We start from the raw sequence: 22,623 nt of genomic DNA, 5'->3' as shown, positions 1-22,623 counted from the left end.
AACTTAAAAAAAGCTGCTTGTTACTTTGAAGGGTCCTCATGTGTGATGCAGAAGACAGAGGTGACTTTCATGGTTGGATAGAATTTATTAAGAAAAAAAAGAAAATCCTGAATGTTGAAATTTGCTCAGACTTGGCATAAAAATGAAAAGTTCCACTTGAGGAATTAAGCACTTGTGTCACTCTGTGTGAATGATTGTTGTTTTGCTCTGCAGAGCTTGATGGAGTGCAACATGTAGCCTTCGTTACAGGTGCTGCTTTTGTTTCTAGTTCCTCAGAGAGTGCTGCTCAGGAGGTGACGCTGAATACAGACGCTTTAAAAAGAAGAAGAGTGGGGAACACTTCTTGGAAAAAATGAAGGTGTCCAGCCCCTCATTAGAGTCCGGGGAGAGGAGGCCATTCAGAGAGAGATGGAGTCGGCAGTTTGAAACCAAAAGGCGCACCAGAAGATTTCTGAGCACTGGGCAGAAATGTGATTGCATGTAGCGGAGCCAACAGTAAAAGTACAAAGCGGTTAAATGTACTGGACAACAGCTAGCTCGCGCTGGTCCCAGCAGTGCGTCCAACACATGAAGGAAAATCAATAACAATATCACCTCTTCTATTATTGCCTGTTCCACAACTGATTTTTTCAATCATCTACCAAACATGGCAAATGAAACGATGTCCGAAATGCCACAGTCTGTAAAGTGCAGTAGGCATTTGCATAATTGAGCTAAAAGAACTCCTCAAGAGCCATTCATTAATGCTCTAATGCATGTGTATTGTTTTGTTTTTTTTTTTTATCTTATATAATGTTCTCTTCTTATGTTCTTTTCTTTTTAATCCATTGTGGTGTTGAAATCATCTTTGTAACTTTCTTTTAAAAAAGTGCTTTGTAAATAAATCCTTATTGTGTATTGTGATGCATGTGTGTATGTATGTGCAGTATGTGCATATGCATAAATATATTGTAGAATTTTATCTTGTAGCCTAATCTTGTAGCATTTGGGCTTTGGAATGTTGTTGTTGTCTTCAGAAAAAGGCTCACAGTGAATCAAGTAGAATTCTTTCACATCACAAAATTGCTTTCGTTGACATTGAAAAAAAAAAGTCTAAAAAAAAACCTGAGATCACCTGAGCAGCATAAGGTCAGCCATCCCCCAGAGAGCTCTGCAGGAGACAGCTGTTACAGCTAGTCTGTCCACACACACACACACACACACACACACACACACACACACACAGAAGTCATGACGGCTGGGTGGATGCTCTCCAGGGCCATAGGTGATGTGGAGCCATATGGTTGTTCTGGGTCACCACCTCCACTCAGGGTTCAGAGGTACCTCATTTCTCATTGACATTAGATTAGACACATTTAACTGGATTCAAGCAGACGCAGCCCACCATGACCCTGCTCCCATCCCACCTTCAGCGTACAGCCTGCTTTGATTTGATTTGACTATTTACTGTAACAGTCAGCGCCTTCAGCACAGAGGACCTCATGTCGAAAGGGTTTTTCGAAAAGCCGCCGTTGCCGCCATCCAGGAAATTTGACTTGCTGCATAGAGAAAGGTAAAGTCTCCCGAAAGAGCGACGCACATAAGACTCAGTAGCTAAAGCCCTTGTGTGTGTGTGTGTGTGTGTGCGTGTGTGTGTTTCTCCGGTTACGTGTGTGTGTTTCTCCAGTTACGTGTGCGTGTGTGTGTTTCTCCAGTTGTGTGTGTGTGTGTGTGTCTGTGTGTTTCTCTGGTTGTGTGTGTGTGTGCGGCTTGCATGCAGCGAGAGCTGGCAGAACATGCCCCTCTGAGGTTTGACACGCTAGACGGAAAATACCCCTCAAACACCTCCAAAATAATTCAACAGCCTCTCCTTCTTCTTCTCCTCTTTTCCACGCTATCTTTGATCTCTCCAACCCAAGGCTTCTCCTGTTCCTGATTCATCTGCCTGTACCTGCCTCTTTACGGCACCACCCTCATGCTGACTCTGTCTCTTTTCACCGAAATTGGATTCAGAGGCCGCTTTATTCACAGAGGGATCGACTTCAATGCCTGTCTTTTTTCCTTCCCCTTCTTCTTCTTTCCTCTCCTGGCAAATGCCACAATAAGAAGGGGGAGAGGGGGGAGAAGTAGCAAGAGGAGGGGGGAGAGGAGGAGAAGAGCCTCCTCTGGATTGTATCTTCATCAGCTGGGCCTGGTGGTGCTGCCGCAGCCCGGGGCAGCTCTGCTGGAAAGCCCTCGCTGCGTTTCCTCTTATCAGGCCGCTCTCTCCATGTGAGACCAGGAAATATTAAAAGCAAGTTTTGTGAAGATTCTTGTGATCAAAAAGGCATGTTTCACCTTGGAAACTCATATCAGACAAAAGCCGGGATGCGATATGTTGCTCTGAGGCCTCTTGGGGGTTTTCCTGATTGGAGATGATTGAGTGGCACCCTTAGGCTACGCTTTGCATCTCCTGAAGTGGCCCCATCTCCCTGCTCCTCACCTGAGTAAATGGCCTCTTGTCTGCTGCCAGCTCTTGATTACTACTCTTCATCCAAGCTGGTGAAGAGAATGGATGGAGGGCAAAGAAAAGGGAAGTCTGTGTGTGTGTGTGGAATAATTAAAACCAGGAGGTGTAGAGAGCCGTCTGTTGCAAACACTCTGACCTGAAGAGAGGCCTCCCTGAGCCAGGAGAGCATGCTATATGTATCAGTGGTGCTTAAGTTAATAAGTGCATTTTCCGTCCACCAGTTTGATGTGCATTTTCAATTTGTGCATTAAAAAACCTGAGTGGAAGCACCAAATATTTGATAAACAGTTTGGCTGATGTTGAAAAGTCGGTGTAACGACAAAAGCACAATGTGACAAAAGTGCAATGGAAAGAAACTGAGTGAATAAATAATGATGTACATGAAGCATGTTTCTAAAACAACCACCAAAGCTTCTGCTCTGCTGAAGAGATAGCGGCAGACTAAATGATCAGAGCCGCGTAGAGCGACGAGGAGACAAATTACTACAGGAAGTAAACAAAAAAGTCATATTTCATGTACATTACATCCTTTTTCACCGTTTTCACCAAGGTTTGGCTGGTGTTCATGTCATTTTGCACCCTCCTCTTCTGCAGACTGGAGGACCTGCTCCACCAACTGCTCATCTTGATGAACGGACTCCTGATAATCACATAACGGGAATGTCCAATTTACATTTAGATTTTTTTCTTTCTCGAAATTCAGTTCAGAAATGTAGCTAATAAAAATGAAGACAAGCCTTTTTAAAACGACACGGAACAAAAAAAGCATTTAACAAAACTGTAAAAAAAAGGTGTTTTAAGTCATTTTCATCAACAAAAAAATGATACAAATACTCATTACTGTTTTAATGTAGTGACTTCAGCGTACTAAAACTCTCCAACTTCCTGCTTGACCTGTTGCACTTAATAACCAGCATTCACCAGTCTTGCATTTTACTACTGTTAGCTAACGCCACCAGTTCTTTCAAGCAAAAGCAACAGATTTAAGGTCTAAATGAATATAGTCCCCCTGACAAATAAGCAACAAGCAATTGGTGTGGGCCATTAACAGCTGACACACTTTCATACCACCATCTTTTTTTTTGTTCATATTCTATCCCCTCAATGCCTTTGGGATTTTAGCTTCTGGTCTCAAGTTAAACTCAAGCTAAACCAAGGAGATTAGCTTGAAAATTGATAATTCCTACCATCTGAGGTTGTATGATCATTCTTCTCATAACAAATTTTAGAAGCAGATTTGGGACTAAGACGTCCAAATTGTGATATCCATGCGCGTGTCATTTAGACAATAGGTAGTTTCTACTCCTGGATCAAGTCTAGCTAAACCCTGTGAAACCCACAGAAAAGATGTCGCATGTTCTGGAAGACAGAGCACGGCTCGCAGCAATAACTGAGTGATCAGACGGCTGGTTTTGAAGACTGTGCTGGATCACAAAGGAAAGGTTACTGCAGCAGCGTCACGCCGTCAACAGCTGCAGACACAAAAAGCCTTGACGAAACAAAGATGAACAGATTCTTAAAAGGATCAGAATTTTGCAACAGTAAAACAAACAATAATCAAAAGATGACAATGTGACTGAAATATGCATTTTCATCACTAAAAGTAAATCAAAATCAAAATGAGCGCCGGTGTGTGTACGTGTGTGATAAAAGTTAGGGGGGATTCATGGTTTTTGGCCACCTGACAGCAGCGAATATAAACCTCCAGCTTTCATTTATCTCCACCAGCACTCACCTAGCTCCCAGCTTCCTCTCTCAGTTGTCTAATCACTCTCTGCACTTTGTTCCAAACTCCTGTAGAGATAAGTTATGCAGCAGCTGCTACATTTTAAGCCCATAGTCTGTATTCAAAACAGGGAAATTAAAAAAAGAAATTCTGTGAAAGACAGCACACACCTGGGCAGGCATCTCTCTTTGAGTACGGCTGAATAAGATCTGCACTCTGTATAATGGATTCTTGGGCTACCTGTGTGTGCTGATAAACACCAGCAGACACAGGAAACACAGCGGCGGCGGACCGTCAACTCCAACCTGCTCACAACGCCGACCGGCCTCCATCTGTTGCCACTTTTGAAAAGAGCGGCTGAAAACACGTTTGTGTAATTTGGCATGTTCTTTCAAATGGAAATAATCCGCCTGTTTCTCTTTCCGAGGGGAGGCTCCCCTCCGTCGTGGCTTTCATGGTAAGATTAAGAGGACGTTTTTATCGCGCAGGGTTTAGCTCTCTCTTCCTCTGGTGATTTCTCTGCCTTCAATCTGGCCGTTTGAAATACACAGAAGGCTTTTCTGAGCTGCTCTCTTGGCCCGCTATCAACTCGTGAGGTGGGGGGGGTGCGTGAATGTAAAAAGTGTTTCATCTAAAAAGAAATAAATGAATAAAATTAGATTAAAAAGATGTAGCATAAAAATCAAAGGAAAATAAAGAACTCGCTCACTATTTCTGCATCCAGTTTTCTGTACGATGTGAATGAAAGGGTGTGTGTCTGCTTTGAGTTTGTAGTTAGTGTTACTACTGAAATGACTGGAAACATTACAGCTGCACCAGTACAACTTCCATTCATCACGACCAGGTGAATTTAGAAATATTAGTAATTTTGGTGCATTTGCAAGCGTTTGCTGTATCTTCTGACTGCATCATCTCCACCCCAGGTTAGCTTCTCGCATATCATAAAGTTGCACCTGCAGAGCGAGAAGTGTTGACCTGGAGACATTTTTTTTCACCTCCTGGCTTGAGAACAGGCTGAACAGATTGGAGCTCTGTTGCTCCGGCCAACATGACCAGCAGTGCAAACAAGTGTGACTCAGATCAGGGCCGTATGATCAACAGAGTGATCGCACTGGAGAGGAAAGCGGAGGTCAAATTCTGTGCGTGTGTGCTTGAAACGCTGCGTAAGGACAGAAAGCGTCATGTCTGCACTAAGTGAACACGACTCTTTTGCATCCCATTGGAGGCTCTCGGCGCTGACACCATGTTAGCATTTCTTTTCTTAGACAGCTCTGCTCCAGGAAGAGAATCTGCTGGAAGTGATCGTCTCACCTGACCTGAAAAGTTTGAATTAGCAGACTGGGGCTCAGAGGTGTATGCAGTAAGTCTACTGAGCTACTCACCTGTGAGCATCAGATCAACCTTTATTCCTTTCTCCTGTAGCTGACCCTCTAGCTCACAGAATGGGTTACACCATGATTTACATGTGGAGGCATGGGGAGAGGGAGGGGGTGACATGCAGAGTGTCCTACAATCAAATCAGGTATGTTGTGGTCACAGTTCACGGTATCACCTGGTCACCATGACACCTTGAATCAGAGACACTTTCACATTACACCTCTCATTTTACTGATTGATTTTAACAAATGATTCAAATACATGTAATTCATCTGTTGCTGCTCCTGCACTCTTCGAGGAGTACTCCAGCAATTAAGCACTGCATTTAGAAAAAGTTGGGGGTTCACACGATACTGATGACCAAAAGAATGGCTAAATTTCTGTTACAGATTGATATATTCTGACTTTTAGTTCCTCAAAAAACATGCACCTGTGTGCAGGAGTGCATCTCTATGCTAAGTCTATTTTCTTCAGATTTAAGCACATAATAAAGTCAAGTATCACCTGATAATTCTCTCAGACAAAGCTCCTCCAGTCATGCCTTTTTAAAATTCTGAAATAACCTATGACTAGGTCTCCTTACAGCTATGGTCGAATTTCTGCTACAACAGTGTAATTTCCATCGTTTCACCATCATCTCATCACATCCGAACATTCCAGAAGTCTGATGGTCGAATCAGCGGCCAACTGTATCTTCGCCAACCACATGGTTTGGAATGCAGGAGGCGCTTGCTGCCGTTCACTCACCTCCATCTATCTGCCAGCTGCTGACATTTAGCAGCAAACACCACAGCTTACAATGTTCACACAAATGTAAACACGCACAGGAGAGCATTCACACGTAGACAAACACTCAAATATCACACAGTTCTCTGCGTGGCAGAGCGCTGACGTGTCCTACCGATGTATCACAACCACATCACACGCCTGAACCGGCGATAAAACCGTAGCGAGACTGTGGCGGAACTGCACACGCTCGCGCTACGCTCCTCAGAGGGGCGGACGAGAGCCTGGGCTCCAGCCGAACCCGGTCAGCCGGTGGCGACCACGCTGCCGGAGCAGATGGGAAACGGCAACACTGTGCTGCTCGGGCTCCAAGGTTAGGCCGGACGTCCAGGAAGGGTGATGACAGGTATTCCTGTTTCATACAGCTCCAAAACGCAGATTTTCCAAATAATCCGCTGCATTTGACTGTAACAGCGACATGATGTTAGTGCAGAAGTTCTAGAAGCTTTATTCAGCCGGGATCCTCCTCTGACCCAATGAGACACTTCCACTGCCCATTTATAACAACACAACAAAGAAACATCTTAATGTACAATGTATCTGTGAAATCTGATGAATTTCATCTGCTCCCTTAACAGTATCCACCCCTGCTGGCATCGGACACATGATTAAAGCTGCCGTGGTTCTGTTTATGCAGCTCAAAGCACTGAAGGTGAGTGAGAGATCATGGTCGGGATTAAATCCTGAAAAAGTGAACGCTGGAGAACAAAACGAGATGTCTTATTGCAGTAGTGTTTGTAGTTCAGTTCAGCTGGTCCAGACCAAGGACAAAAATACAGAGTTATTACCAACAAACCAAGCGGAGTAAACACATAGACTGACAGGCAACTCAGTTATTGGCTGCATTTATTTTATGAGCCTCACGCTGCACTTAACTAAACCACATGTGTTTATTTATGTTCTCTTATGATACGAAAAGCTCACGAAGAACAAGCTGATCATGAGCATTGTTAGTGGAGACTGCAGCTGGGCCTCGTGTGTCAAATAATGATGAACAGACAGAATCAGAAGGGGAAAAAAGGCGTCTTGCCGTGATATTACGAGCAGATAGTTATAGTGTGGCGCTGCGTTTCACCTTCTGTTCGCAGAGGAAATGCTTTGGCCAGAAAAGCACAACCCACATCTGTTCTAACTCCCTGCCACATTCTGATTGATAGGGAAACATCCCGGCACTCGTGTTCACGCACATATGCTTTCACACCACCAACGACAACTGGAACCGGACCGAGGCCACCCTTTCCTGGCCGTCCTGCTGTTTAGTCAAACAACAGTTTTCACACCAGCCCAAGCAAAATGATCCAAAAAGGCAGGAGAGTTCAGGTTAGGGGTGAGAGAACCCTTAGTCAAGTAAAACTTACAACATGTGGGTTGCAGGATGCAAACCCTATGTCCTGGTGTCAAAAACCTGTTCTTTATATGCCCAAATTGGATGGATGGATGGATGGATGGATGTGTAGCCTGTCTAAGTTTCAGCTTGTCTACTGGTTTGTCCCGAGCTTTAGAGACTCTGAGTTTCCCACTGAACTTGCTGAACACTATTCATCATGACCATGGCCAGTGCTGAGCTTGTTGCTGGTAAACAGAGTATGAAAATCAGATCAATGATAGAAGCACAAGCAGAATGAGACTGAGCTAACAAAACCCGTTCAACGTCACAATGAATGTAAGAATTTCCTTTTTTTTTTCTTCTTTCTGTGTTTTCCATCTGTTTCTGAGAACTCTATGGAGGCTTTACAAATGCTAGTTGATTCAGCCTCACGCTAGATGACGGCTCGTCAAGCTGAGTGACAGAGGCGAGTGTGCTTTAACGGGCGGATGCATGCACGGAATATGTAAACAAGCTGCACACACACTCACACACACACACTCGCATGCTCCTCACCTCTATTACTCCTCACCTTCTGCTCTCTGCAGGACAGTTGGATGCGAGCCTTCATCTTCATCTAGTAAACATACACTCTCGCTGTCGGGATAACATGCTTTCCAAAATCCATGCTGAGCCTGAACGAATGCACATGGCCTCACAAACGAACACTCACTACACCCCACAGACAGGCATACAAGTGCACACACGTGCGACCCCCACAGAGGAAGTGAGATTAGCTTTTTGCTGCTACTGTAATTCAGTTATCCCTCGCTGCCGGAGGCCAAACGGCGGGCAGGGAGTAGGATTCTGCTGTGTCTGTACTTTGTTTGGCTGGCAGCATGCTTATCCCTCTCATACACAGGTGAATGCCTTTCTGCCTGCCTGTCTACTCGACACCTCATCCCCCACTGTTTTCCCACAACCTCAGGACACCGTGGGTGACCCCTCGCTGCTAAGCTGCCATCTCAAATCCACTATTGTGACGTGTAATTTTTTGACATGGTTTCCCCTCAATTTCACCATCGGCAGGGTGTGTTCACGCACGCCATCGCTGCTCCCAGACAAGCGTCACAATTGCCAAAACAAGTAAGTTGGCATAAGGAAGTATTTTTGAGCTAAGATGTGGCGGCGACTCTGTGACAAGGCTCACCAATGGCTCATAATAAAGTAACGATGCCAGTGAGTGCTTGACGTGCCAAAGCCCACGTCATTAATCTGCAAACCTGCACGCAAAGGCGCACGTACCAACCACGGAGTGAGTCATGAACGCACACATGCATGCGTGCACACAGCGGGAGGCAGCTCTCTGGCACAGGTTAGCCATAATGCGGGGCTTTTCCTCCCTCCGCCGTGGACCCCTTGCCAGGCCAGGCTTGGAAAGAGGTCACATTCTCCAAGGTGTGTCTAAACAGAGATGACATGTGGATGTGCTGGCACGAGCACCGCTCTCAGCTCCCTACCACTGCATCTCACGCCCCTGCCAGAAAAGCAGCTGCGGTTGTTTTCTTTCCCCTCTTTTTTCTTCTCTTTTTCTTCTCTTTCCCCCTGAAAAGAGACTCACTGCCAGAGAAAACAGAATCATTGTTTGTTTTAATGGTTGTTCCATTCCTCAGGTTTATCCTGACTTAAAAATACCAATAAAGAAGAGAACAGGCTTGACAACTGGAATGATGCTCATGTTAATTTGGGTACGCTCTTGCTTCTATTGCCTGAAGAGTTCTCTCTGTCACCTTCCATTAAACAGTTTTTCTGCTGACTGACATTTGTGGAAATGTATCCCTGTGACTTATTCCCTTCGTAACATGACAGCTTAATATTTACAGTATCAGATGTATCATCAGATCTTTTCTCGGGGGCAAACACCTAATTACACACTGACGGATGGTTATATTAACAAACACGTGAATTCAGATAATGTGCTAAAGAAACTGTTATGGTTTCCTTCACAGAAAAAAAATTTCAATAAAGATAGAGAGAAATTTCCTGCATGGTTTGATGTTGATGCTGGCCAGATTCCTGATTCCTGTGAGTAGTATGATTTGCGAGTGACACCTTCCTGTGAAACAGGATGTTTCTATTTAGGCTGACTCAAAATACAAGGTGAGCAGAACACATTAAAGATGCCCTGCAGACATGCTTTCAGACATATAAAAATAGTCTGCTTTGAATTATAATTTTTCTGATATGGTGTTGGCTATGTACGGAAGCCCTGAGAGGCAAGACAATCCAGTTTGATCTAAAGTGTCTTCTGTCATGACTCGAGAAAAAAAGAGGTTTAAAAGTCTAAAAAAAATGTTTTGCCAATCCTTCCTTAAAAGTTCCTTAAATGTTTTTGTCATCTGTGAAATAGGTTGAAAAAAGCTTTTTCAAGGTTCATTTTTCAAAGTTACCTTTTTCCATCACTAAAAACAGGCGAAAAAAAGTTTTGGCAAGTGAAATCTTTTTTTTTAAGTGTAATTTTTCTACTATTTGTTGTTGTTGTACTCATTTCAGCCACAAGAGGCTGAAGTGCAGTGAATGTGGGAGAAATGTGCCAGAAAAGCTCTGTTTGCTAGAAAGTCTAAGGGAAGTCAGGTGATGTTCACACATTCAGGTGGATGTTGTGGTGGAGGAATGGGTCAAATACAGGATCCTCAGCATGGACACTGGGGTTCGTGTCCCATGTGAAAATAAAAAGTCAGTGTTGACGTGTTATTTTTAGACTTTTTAGACCAACAAAACCACTTGGTCAGGTTTAGGCACTGTACAGTTTAGAAAAGGTAATGGTTTGGGTTAAAATAGACCCTTTCACAATGGTAACTACATGTCGAAAGCAAACTTGTCCAAAGTCTGCATGTTGTTCATCCACCACAAGCACTGTCGTAAACTTTTGTCAAGCCACAATTTTGTACTTTTAGAGATTGTTTCACCTTTGTTTTAACAAGGTAAAGATTTTAGACATTAAACATCTGGATCTTAAGTTTTATATGATTTTAAGTTGACTGACAACTCATACTGCTGCTAGCATTGCTAGCTTGTTTGTAGCCTGCCATGCTGGCATAATTCCCATAGAAACTGAGCATATATCTCCAAATATGGTCACTTCTTTGTCTCCACATCTCCAAGATCCAGGGCAAGTTGACCTCCATCGAGAAGCTCATCTTGGACCAGTAGCAAGGTAGTCAACCTGATTGAGCTAATTTCAGCTCTCATAGACCTGCATCCCACTATCAAAACTGTTTTTACACGTGGAAACAAATGATGTCATGACTACAAAATTTCTGTGAGTACTGTGATCGCAGCATTTTTTGATGGATCTCTGGCTTTTTCTTTTTTTTTTGTTTGTTTGTTTTTTTTTAACACCTGGATTCTGGTGGATTTGATAGAAAAAAAAATCTTCGGTTTTTAAAAAATTAAAATATTGAAAATTGGTTTAGAAGCTGTCTAAGTGGTAGATTACAGGGGCTGTCACAGGACACACTTAGCAATTTTTATGGATGAATTGGGTGAAAAAGTTAGAAACAGTACAAGTCATTATTTTGCGGACGATGCCATTCTGTTCCCACAGAGGGTGCTGATTGATTTCTGTATAGTAGAGTAAATGGATGGCAAGCTGTGCTTTAAAAAAACATTAGTAAACTGACTCATTCCTTAAAAAGAAAACTGCCTTTTTAAAAAAAAAAAAAATAAACAAGACTTGCATTAGTCAGACTGCAGAAAGCCGATTGTCCAGTCACATTGTGATGATGTGATTTATATGCATTCTGCCTCCACTCTTAAACCCGTAGATGCAGTCTATCTTTCTGCCCAAAGTTTCAACACCAGAGATTGTTTTAGAACAATATTTATGATATGAGAAAGTTGGGTGGCAGTCTTTAGCAGTCAGAGGAGAAAGACACTGCATTCTCTTTGTTTAAGTACTTCTTGGCAGACTCCCTGAGTATCTGTCATGTTGTCTCTTGACTATAAATCAAGTCCACACTGCACTAGGTCCCCAGACTATTTAGTCCTTGAGGATCACCATGTCAGTGCTGAGACTGGGAAACTGACTCTAAAGTGCTGTGCACCACACAAACGGAACAACCTGCAGAAACTAGTCAAACTGATCCCTTTTGATCAATTTAAATCTCCTTTGATAGACATAATGATGCTTGTTGTGAAACTTGATGTAACTTTCATGTAACTCTCTTTTACCTTTCTTGTTTTATATGCATTGTAATTTAGTTTTTATTGTTCTATATGTACTGTGCCTTACCTGTTTAAATTCATAATCATGCATTTTTTTTATATGGACAAAGCATGTTAATGAACATCGGTACAATATAGACAAGATGTAAACATGGAATTTACATCCATAGTCTGTGGTCAGGTAACAAAGACAGTAACATTACAAGCAACAATACGCAGATACAAATATACAGTATAAAACACATGTAAAAAGACAACATGCAACAGATGCAGTTAAGAGTGACCACAGTTCTGGTTCACCTTAAAGGATAACTTTCGTTTTTTACAACCTGGACTTTATTTGTAGCATTAAATACGACCATTTAGACACCCAGACAACTTTGGTGGCATTTGGAGTCGTTTTGAAGAAATTAGCCACAGAAGAGCGGCGCGTATATCCGTATAATGCGAGTAATTGGGGCACCCGTGCGTAGCCTCTATATAACGCATAATCTGCGGCGAAACTCGTTCATATTCCAATATTTTGTTATGATATGCTGGCGCTATTCCCCTCTGAGCCCGTGGTGGCATGTTATCAACATCCAGTGTCTCTAGACAACTACTTCTGACGTGGATGACGTCATGTTCGAGCGCCGCCCGCTGCGAGCAACCAGCCACAACACGGCTAACTCTGCGGCGGTCGGCTAGTTTAGCTGTAGTTTGCGACTGTTATTTTTCACAAAATGGATGAATATTTTTCCGACTCTGAGGTGGTGGACGATGACTTTGTTTACGATGGACTTCCTTACCGTTTTGAGGTAGAGTACACGGACGAGGAGCTCGTTGAAAGGAGGACGAGGAAGCAGAGAGAGGAACAGCTGGCCAAACAACAACAAACGGCTGTGCGTCCACGAGTAGACGGTAACTGGTGGTGTTCTTGTGGACAATGTTCATCGATGACAACAGAGCTTGCAGCGCTCGAAAATGACGTCATCCACGTCAGAAGTAGTTGTCTAGAGACACTGGATGTTGATAACATGCCACCACGGGCTCAGAGGGGAATAGCACCAGCATATCATAACAAAATATTGGAATATGAACGAGTTTCGCTGCAGATTATGCGTTTATAGAGGCTACGCACGGGTGCCCCAATTACTCGCATTATACGGATATACGCGCCGCTCTTCTGTGGCTAATTTCTTCAAAACGACTCCAAATGCCACCAAAGTTGTCTGGGTGTCTAAATGGTCGTATTTAATGCTACTAATAAAGTCCAGGTTGTAAAAAACGAAAGTTATCCTTTAAGCCACTGTTTGAGATAAGTCTTGAAAGTCACTCGCTTATTACAAGTGGCAAACAGTTGCCCAAATGTGGTGTGGCAATGTGGCACTTCAGTCTCCTCTAGTGCTGCCCCTGGTGCCAAAGTCACTGTCAGCCCTCTGTTGAATGAATTTATTTAAAGGAGGTGGGTTAAGCCCAGGCAAAGCCTTACACTGAAAAAAAAGCACATTTAACATTCTTAAAATAGAAAGTTAGGATGATGAAAGAAGAGGTTTTTTTTCATCAAAGACTTTTCAGATTTTCTTGAAAAATGATTCTATTTAAGTTAATTCCACCTGTAAGTGACCAGGCAGTAAGACTATATTTTATTTTGATTTGAAGGTAAAAAATGGCAACAGTATCAACATATCCTAAATTTGGGAAATCCTCAATTTCAGGGAACAAGTTGACTGCTCCCAGGCAGAACATTTGGTACTATTAAAAAGACTAACGTCTTAATTTTTTGTGTCTCCGGCTCAACACTGCTCTGTGCCTCCCTTGCTGATGAGCTTTTTAAAGCTGACAGCGCAGGATCACAGCTATCTGGTAAATGGAAATGCAGTGAAAGCTACCCACACTCAGCGGATTGCTTTGGCTTGCATCATTATGCCTCCCTGGCTGAATTAGTGCTTACTAGGTGGTAATAAAGCTGTGAGCTGTAACATTTAGTTCACGGTGAAGAAAGCACAGTGCAGACCCCTGAGGAATCTATAGTCCTAAGCCCATAGGTATGTCTACAGGTCCTGGCCAAGACCTGAGTGGGTATCAGGTTTGTCGCAGAGCTCATCAGATTCAGACTCGTCCTGGTTTTGATTTACTGCATCTCTGGAAGAGAGCACGGAACATCACCTGCATTTGGTTTACACTGACAAATCAAACCCAGTTGTGGTGGGAGGGCACGGAGTTAACCAAAACAGGGACTTTAATCATTTTTATGGATGGTAGGAGTTTACCGGTTTTAAATATATATTTATGTTTTCTGGCCCTCAGGAACTGAGGATAAATCACAGCAGTGATCCGGCCGTGAGAGGGCAAGAGCCATAGTGAGCAGGCCAGGTAGCATGCAGAGCCGAACACACAGAATAGACTGAATGAGGTGAGGTGGAGATGAGGTCAGCGAGGACAGCACGAGAGCGGACAGGATCAGGTTTAAGTGTATATCTTTCACAGAACTGCAACGGGTGGATGAACTGAAAGATGAGGTGTCATTTGATATCTCAAGTCAATAATGTGGATGTCGTGTTTATAGACCGTCATTATGGTAACATTAAGCAGTCCATGAGTGTTACCCTCATTAGAACATGATGTAATAAACTCTGGAAAGCACTGGATGTGAAGACTTCATTTGGCAACGGTGCAGTCAGTGAATTAAAATTTTAATGCAATGCTTCTGAAGTAATATTTCAGCTCGTAACAGCTGTGTTATATACCTGCAAAGCATAACATTGTGTTTTTCTTCAAACCTCCCCGTTATGTACTATATAGACCTGACAAAGGGCAGCTTTGATGAAGTGTTTGTGAAGCTGGGACTGTGGCCATATGCTTGAGGGAAATAGCAGCGTACTGCAACAGTGTACTATAGTGAAGAACAGGTAAGATACATCTTGGATCAGTGTGAAAATATCTGCAAAAACATTGCTGTGAAGGAAAAAAAAAAAAAGACAGACACTGAGATGCAAGGCTGTGTAGTGTTGCTGTGTTCACCCAAAGGCTGCATGCTCACATTCCGATATTATCCCATTTCAATTTTATGGTTGTAATTAATGATATATATGGTCATCAGACCCATAAATTCATCCCCTGGGACTGTATATACCTGGGACCATATAACACTAATTCATAAATTTTATTCAGCTAAGATATTTCTCTATTTGTTTTGCCAAAATTCAGTTTTTCTTATCGGATCATAGGAGACCGAAGCTTTGTAAAAGTGCAGCAATCGTATGCAGGTTGTTCTCCTGTTTCTTTCTGTTGTGTCACTGATACTCTAGGTTACACAGAAGGCCATGCAACTGCAGAGCAGATGAGGGAAGTGGGAGTAGGTGTGTAGATGGGTGGGACAGTCAGGTAATGTGGAAAGGAGGGTCTAAAGCAGGCATCTCAAACCGGTTCCATAAAGGGCCGCGTGGCTGCAGGTTTTCATTCCAACCCAGGAGGAGCACATCAGGCCAACCAATCAACATCAAGGGATCACTTAGTTATCAGCTGAAGACTGAGATCAGCTGATTAATTGATTCCAGCCAGGTGTGCTCCTCCTTGGTTGGAATGAAAACTTGCAGCCACGCGGCCCTTTATGGAACCGGTTTGAGATGCCTGGTCTAAAGTCTAAGGACATCTGGTGGGTGCGTGGAACAGGAACATGACTGGAGAGGAGGGACAGAGATATTGGATATTACTTTTTTTTTTTTTTGCATTGAAAGAAACGTTTTTGCTATTATCAGAATTTGTGGCTGAACCTGTGCTACATAGATAGTGTATTTCTTAAACTAGATGCCTTTTATTCTAAGAGTTAATATGTTAAAACATTTTGGGGTTTTTTGGTGGGATTTGTTGGGAAAGTAAGACTGACTCTGCAGTCATGCTGGCACCTGTGTGAGGCTGAATGCTAAGTCAGCATGCTAACATGACAATGCTAGCATGTTGATGTTTACCTTGTTCACCATCTTACTTTAGCACGGTTGCTATTTAGCACTAATGCAAAGTACAGCTGAGGCTAATGGGAATGTCATTTTGTTGTTGTTTTGTTTGCTGTTCTTTCACTCAACCACAAATGTCAACCTCATGGTGGTACTAGAAAGAAAGTCAACAAAGGGGATCAACAAGGTCATAAGGATTTATTTATTCATTCCCTGGGGGGCATTAATGTCTGTGCAGAAACTGATGGTCATCCATCCAGCAGTTGTTGACAGAGTTCAATCTGAACCAAAGTGGTGGGCCTGACGCTGCCATCTCCAGCCACAGCGTGCTACAAAACTCAGCTGTGTCTTTCATTACATGTGCAGTGGTACAGAACACCTCTGAACACTGTAATGCTGCACAGAAACTGCATCCCACAATCTCCTTTCCTGTCTGTCTGTGAGACTGGGCTGCAACTTCTGTTGACAGAGAGAAGTTTGCTCGGCCTGTTAAAACAGTATTGGAGGACAGGTGTAGGTCACTCATTGTGTCAGTCCACTCAGCTGACTGTGTTGATCCTCTTCTCCTCCCTGACTAATTTCATTTAGCTATTGACTATTGAAGGTAAGTCCTTATTAGCCTCCTTTATTAACCACTAATTATGCTTCAGACAGCAGCCAGCTGTTTACACACTACAGCTTTCCCTCCAGTTAGTGTCCGGGCATGTTGATGTGTTTAGATGTGGGGTGGGTGGATGGGTGAGGGGGCATTAAATGAGCCTTTTTATCACCTGAGGGTGAACTGTGCCACAACAGCAAAGGGAATCTGTCGTTCGGGGCCCCAGAGTCTCCCCATCACTCCTCACACGCAGTCGGAGCAGGCCTGGAGTTGAACTGAAGAGAGGAGCCCAGTGTTTTTGTTTCCCTGGCTCTGGGTTCTGGAGAGCACAACAGCGAGTCCCGAGGCTGAGTCACTCTCTCCTCTTGGTTACGGCTTTTTGTGTTTTTGTTTGGATCGCTGTGCGTCTCAAATTATACACCTGACCCTCCTCTTTTCCCTGCAAACACACACCAAAACCGTTTGATGTCGAGCTCATTTAAGTTCTGAGCCGCGCATGTTTTCGAGATGATACAAGCAACCTCTTCCTGCTTCACGAACCCAAAAAGCCAAAAACAAGTCTAGCAGAAAATAACTTCAACAGTGAGCTGGTGAACGGAAAACAACCACAAGCATCATGTATGTTAGTGGAACTGCATTTCGTCTCTAAATCCCTTCGCCACCACCCAGCCGGCTGTCTGCCAGATCTGCCCTCATCATCACCCACCTGGTTAGCAGCACCCTCCCCCACCCTCCAAAAAACATCCACTACCCTGCTCTCCACAGCAGGCTGCCAGACCCGGGGCTTGGCCACAGGATGGGGTGGTGGAGGCGAGGATGGATGGAGGAACAGAAGGAGGGAGGGGGGTGTGTTTGTTGGTGTTGATTAGAGGATCAGAGCCTCTAATGATGCCAGGTGGCGGTGGGAGGGCAGTCTCTTGACTCTGGTCCAAAGGCCTCAATTTGGAGGTGTGCTGCGCACTTGGAAGTGCACACACACACACACACACACACACAGAGAGTCAACACCTAATCGTGAAGTGCATTGTGGGGGATCGCCTCTCAAAGTCTGCGAAGATGCTGTTGAGTGATTGGCAGAAGTACAGCAGGAAGCCCTCTTAATCCTGGATGGAGGAAGTAATGTGACTTCTGCTCTCACCTACCATCCTCAGCTCATAATAAATATTATTTTTAACCTGCTTTAGAGGATGTGGTGTGCTCACGCAGGAACCATTAAATAATATGCTGCTACTAAAATGCTCATTTCTTTAAGAGTATCTACTGAGAGAAGCGTAAAAGCCAACCCTTCTTCAGCATTGAAAGAATAAATTTTAGAAATTATCATGCAAAAAATGTAAAACACTGGCTGGTTCCATCTTCTCAGAGAATTAACTGCTTTTCTCTGTTTAACATCTTTGGAAAATTAGATCGCAGCGCACAGGCCTCCATCCATATCAACAGGACAGAGGTTGAGCGTTTCTCCAGAGTTTCCAGGTGTCCACATCCCTGAGGACCTCTCATGGACCCTCAAACTGGTCAAACCCTGGTCAAGAAGTCATATCAGCATCTCTTCCTACTGAAGATCCTGAAAAGTCCCTCTATCTCCTCAGATACTGGTCAACTTCCACTGCTGCACCATCAAGAGCATCCTCACAGCTGCATCTCAGTATGCTACGGCAGCTGCTCAGTCTCAGACCAGAATGTACTGCAGAGGGTGATGAAATTTGCCCGGCGCATCACGGCTTCCCCACTCCCCAATACTGAGGCTGTCCAGCACAGCTCACATGCAAACCTTCTAAATTTGTCAAAAGGAGAGAAAGCAGTCCGACAAGAAGAATAAAGTTCCCAATAATAGTTGAATTGTGAATTAATTTTTACTTGAGTTTCAATGAGGTGGTTCTTTCCAGGAATTTTCCCTATAATTAGTAGTTTACATAATTCCTTCTTGGAAACTTCCTAGGAAATAAGTGGGAAACTGTAAGTACATTGCAGCAGGTTGTCTCTCTCTCTGCAGTGCATCTAGTGTTGGAAGAATTTTGCTTCCTAAGTTTCATCAGTCATCGCAGTATTTAAAGTGGCAGTGAAGGTCCTCATTTGTTCGACTCTGTTGAAGCTATTACCTCGAAACGTTTTGCATATGCACTCAGAAGCAACAAGTTTAGAAGAATTTGTGCAAAAATAATCTGTGTATTTGTCAGAAACTGGCAAGATGGAAGACAGGATCACCGTGGTCGGAGATGCAGTTAATAGCTCTGGAAAAAGCGACTAAATGGACCTTGAGTTTAAGATTAGTTTGTCAAAAAATAATCCTTAGTTGCAGCCTTGCCCACAACTGAGTTTTAACTTTCTCATTATTTTCCATCTAGAGGTTAATTCCATCATAAATCTGCAGAATTAAATCTCCTGTAGAGCTCATACTGTAGAGTGTGTGGTCCTCTCGGGCTGATGTGCCCCAGGTGGTGCAGAGTCTCCATCCAGCTTTAAAGGTGACCGTCTAAATTGGACAGGAGACAGCAGAGAGACACAGTGAGCGAAGGGACCTGAGGCACGTGGCGGCGCTCCACATTTTATAAATCCACACCACTTTTATGGGCTCCATCGGGCTAGAGATCTAAATCTGGGTTAACAAGCAGAGCTTACCACTAAGAGCCCAGGGCACCAGAAAAGAGAAAAAAGTCTCCTTTCTGAAATTCATTTCCCATAAATCATCCTGGGCCTGAGTCTTTGAAGTGGTTTTCTGAGACTTTGGACAGGAAGTGTGGGGCTTAGAGCTTTTTTCCAATCCAAAGAGGGAGAGGAGAGGAGAGGAATCAGGAGAGAAGAGGAGAGGAGAGGAATCAGGAGAGGAGAGGAATCAGGAGAGGAGGGGAATCAGGAGAGGAGAGGAATCAGGAGAGGAATCAGGAGAGGAGAGGAATCAGGAGAGGAGAGGAATCAGGAGAGGAATCAGGAGAGGAGAGGAATCAGGAGAGGAATCAGGAGAGGAGGGGAATCAGGAGAAGAGAGGGGAGGAGAGATAAGGAAAGGAGGGGAGAGAGGAGAGGAGAGGAGAGGAGAGGAGAGGAGAGGAGAGAGGAGAACCCATGGATCCATTGAGATACTGAGAGCAAGTGATAATCCACACATAAATAGAAACTCTGAACAAAAAGGAGACACAGCATGCAGAAGAATACATGCTAAGCCTTCGTTGGACTCTCATTGTTCGCTGCTTGTCATCTTCTGTGGATTGAGGAGAGAGGGAGAGGGGAGGAGTGCTGCTGGGCAGGCACACCGCCAAATGCAAATATTGTGGAATAAATGGTGCTAAAGCTCAACTGTGCCACTTTGCACCTAAGCCTGTGTTGAATTAACACTGTTATCATAAACAAAACATTATGTTAGTGTGGAAGTGGGCTGAGCGTCGGCAGATGGTTAAGAGCATTAGGGAGATACCTGCCAAAGGGTGCCTTTCACCCCCTGTTTGGGATATTAAAATTCACTGGCGAGCCATGGCTGCAAAAGTGCCCGTGGCATATGGCCCAGTAAATATTGACTGATATTTTAATTACCCTTTGCATAATCTAATAATTAATCACAAACATTACAGTTTCACCTTTTCTGCTGCTTCAGAGGTTCAGAGCTTCAAAATCCTTCACAGTGCAGACGCAGTGTGGCGTGCGGTCACATGCTGATCAAAGATGGGGTGTTTTTGTCCAGCTTCCATTTATTTCTAATGGCACAGGGGAAGTATTCAGATCCTTTACTTCAGATAAAGGAGCAATACAACAGTATGAATGAGGACCTGGATTAGTGCTCAAGATGCAAAATGCCCCCTTTCATAGTCTTACAGGTATTATTTCATTGTTATTTTCTTGCTGCTCCTGGCTGAGGTACAACCGCTTTAACTACTCTCTGTACAGTTGGGCAGGAAAGTCATACTAGATTTTCTAAGATGATCTTAAAGGTGCACTCCACAAATTTCATGTAGGTCACCTGTGAAAACAGAGCACTGTTCATGAAGGCTAAAAAATCATCGTCAATCAATCGTCATTAGGGTTTATCTACCTAAGAGACCTCAGAGTCTTAAATGTCTTAGCCTCTGTTCCATCAGTTTTGGCCATTATTTCTTAATTCAGTCTCCAGCAAGTCCCACATCTCTATGGAAGGACAGTATTTAATCTCTGGAGCATCCCTTTAAAGGGCCCCTGCTGAGTTTTTAACCACTTGTAGCACCATGAAGCAATGTTTTTATGTAGAAAAAAAGAAACAGAAAATCTACCTCACGTCATCTACCTGTTACCAATCAACCCCTTTACCTGTGGAATGTTCCAAACAGGTGTTTTTGGAGCGCTCCACATCTTTCCCGGTCTTTTGTTGCTCCTGCGGCATCAAATTCAGAATAAGCAGATATTTACCAAAAAAAAAAGTAAGAGGTCAAACATTAGATATATTATCTTTGTGCTGTTTTCAATTGAGTATGTGTCGTGGTGATTACCCTATTCTACCAGTTTTACTAAATGGGCTTGTAAGCCCTGTAATTAACTGCAGGAATGTTTTACTCCGCTTTATGTGACACATAAAAGTTTACAAGGGGATTTCGACATTATTTGACCCGAGTAATAAAATTTCACATCTCAGAGGAAATTGATGGGAAAATGGAAATATTTAAGAAACAGTCCCTTTGAAAACTTCTGACAGCACATTTAAATGTACTTTTCAGCACTAACTAAACTGTAAGGTGGAGGCAGAAATCTCAAAATCTGAGGAAAACAAGCAAAACCGCATGCTTTTTTTTTTTCTTAGTAATTTCTGTGAACTGATCCCTTAAGCAGATAAATGTATGTACTTGATTTCCACCACTGATAGCACCGTTTTTAATTCTGGTCACTAGCCTTTACTTTCCATTCTGCTCTGTTTGTGCTTTCAGTACATTTACAATACATAGAAATATAACTGAGAGCTTCTCTCTGTGTGTGTATCTACACACTGCACTGTACAGGTGTGTGTGTCACGTTGTTTTGCATTCAGGTCTTTGCATCCTGTAAAGGGATTGCATCAGAAGAAAAGCTGGTTGGAGCTCGGCACAGAAACTGGGCTCAGAGTCAAAACGGGCTCAGAGATACTACACACACCTGACAGTGTGTGCACAGCAACGTACTGTACATCCTACCGTCTTCCCGGAGACAGAGAGTGGAGGGATGGTGAGGGTTGGGGGGTGTCGGAACATGTTGCACTGAGTAGGTGTGGAGGAGCGGGTGGGCGGATACGCGCCGCGTTGCACATCAAACTCCTCGCAGGCCAGAGGAGTTCAGAGGAGGCATGTGTAACAGAATAATCCAGTGCAGACTCAGAATCCAACAACTTAGCATGCAAGAGAGGGCGAGCAGATGAAAAAGCAGCGAGAACCTTGCAGAGCCGTGCCAAGCTTTCTGGAACAGGCAGCAGCTTCTTCTTCCTCTTGTTGCTGTTTCAGGGCAGGCTGTCAGTAAGGCTGTTAAAATATTGAGCAACACTCAAGCAACAGTTGGATGAACAGAAACCTGCTGTGTATATTGTTCTACTGTGATTGCATGAAATTCCCCTATAATTGCTCTTGTTCCTCAACACAGGCCAATGGCTGATATTGAGAACATCTGAGAGCTTTCAACGTGTGTGTGTGTGTGTGTAGAGTTGGAGGACAGCCTGGAAAATGAGGCTGTGTGGTTTGACAGGTTGGACGGCTGATTGCAGCTTTCACCTGTGTGTATGTGACTTCACATGGCGAGGTAATTGAGCTTTAACAGCATCCATAAAGCTGCCATGTATGGACCATGCAGACCTTATGGCAGCTTGTTACTGCACGAGGAAACCCAGAGCAGCAGCAGAGATCAGACGTGTTGATTTGACACCAACGTGAAAGCATAGCGACTTCCTCGTGTTGATAAATTGATTTTATTATAGGGATCTGCCCTCATGTTTCAAAGTCACTGGGAATTTACATTCATTCACTCTTGTGTGTTTTTCATGACTGAGCACCTCCTTTGGCTTAGTTAGGAGCTACCTGCCCGGATCAGTGGTTCCCAAACATTTTCTGCCATGCCACGCTTTGGAAACAAACAGAAAAAACTGAAGGACCGGCACCTTAATACGCTCCCTGCATTTTTAGGGGAAGCTAGCCACGAAAGCAGCCGGGATGAATCCAACTGAAATAACGTTATTAAAAACATGAACTGCATATTTTTC

This window comes from Chelmon rostratus, chromosome 20 (assembly GCF_017976325.1).
Source record: "Chelmon rostratus isolate fCheRos1 chromosome 20, fCheRos1.pri, whole genome shotgun sequence".
NCBI classification, from domain to species: Eukaryota; Metazoa; Chordata; class Actinopteri; order Chaetodontiformes; family Chaetodontidae; genus Chelmon; species Chelmon rostratus.
The sequence above is the reverse complement of the archived record's forward strand: the minus strand, read 5'-3'. Positions refer to the sequence as shown.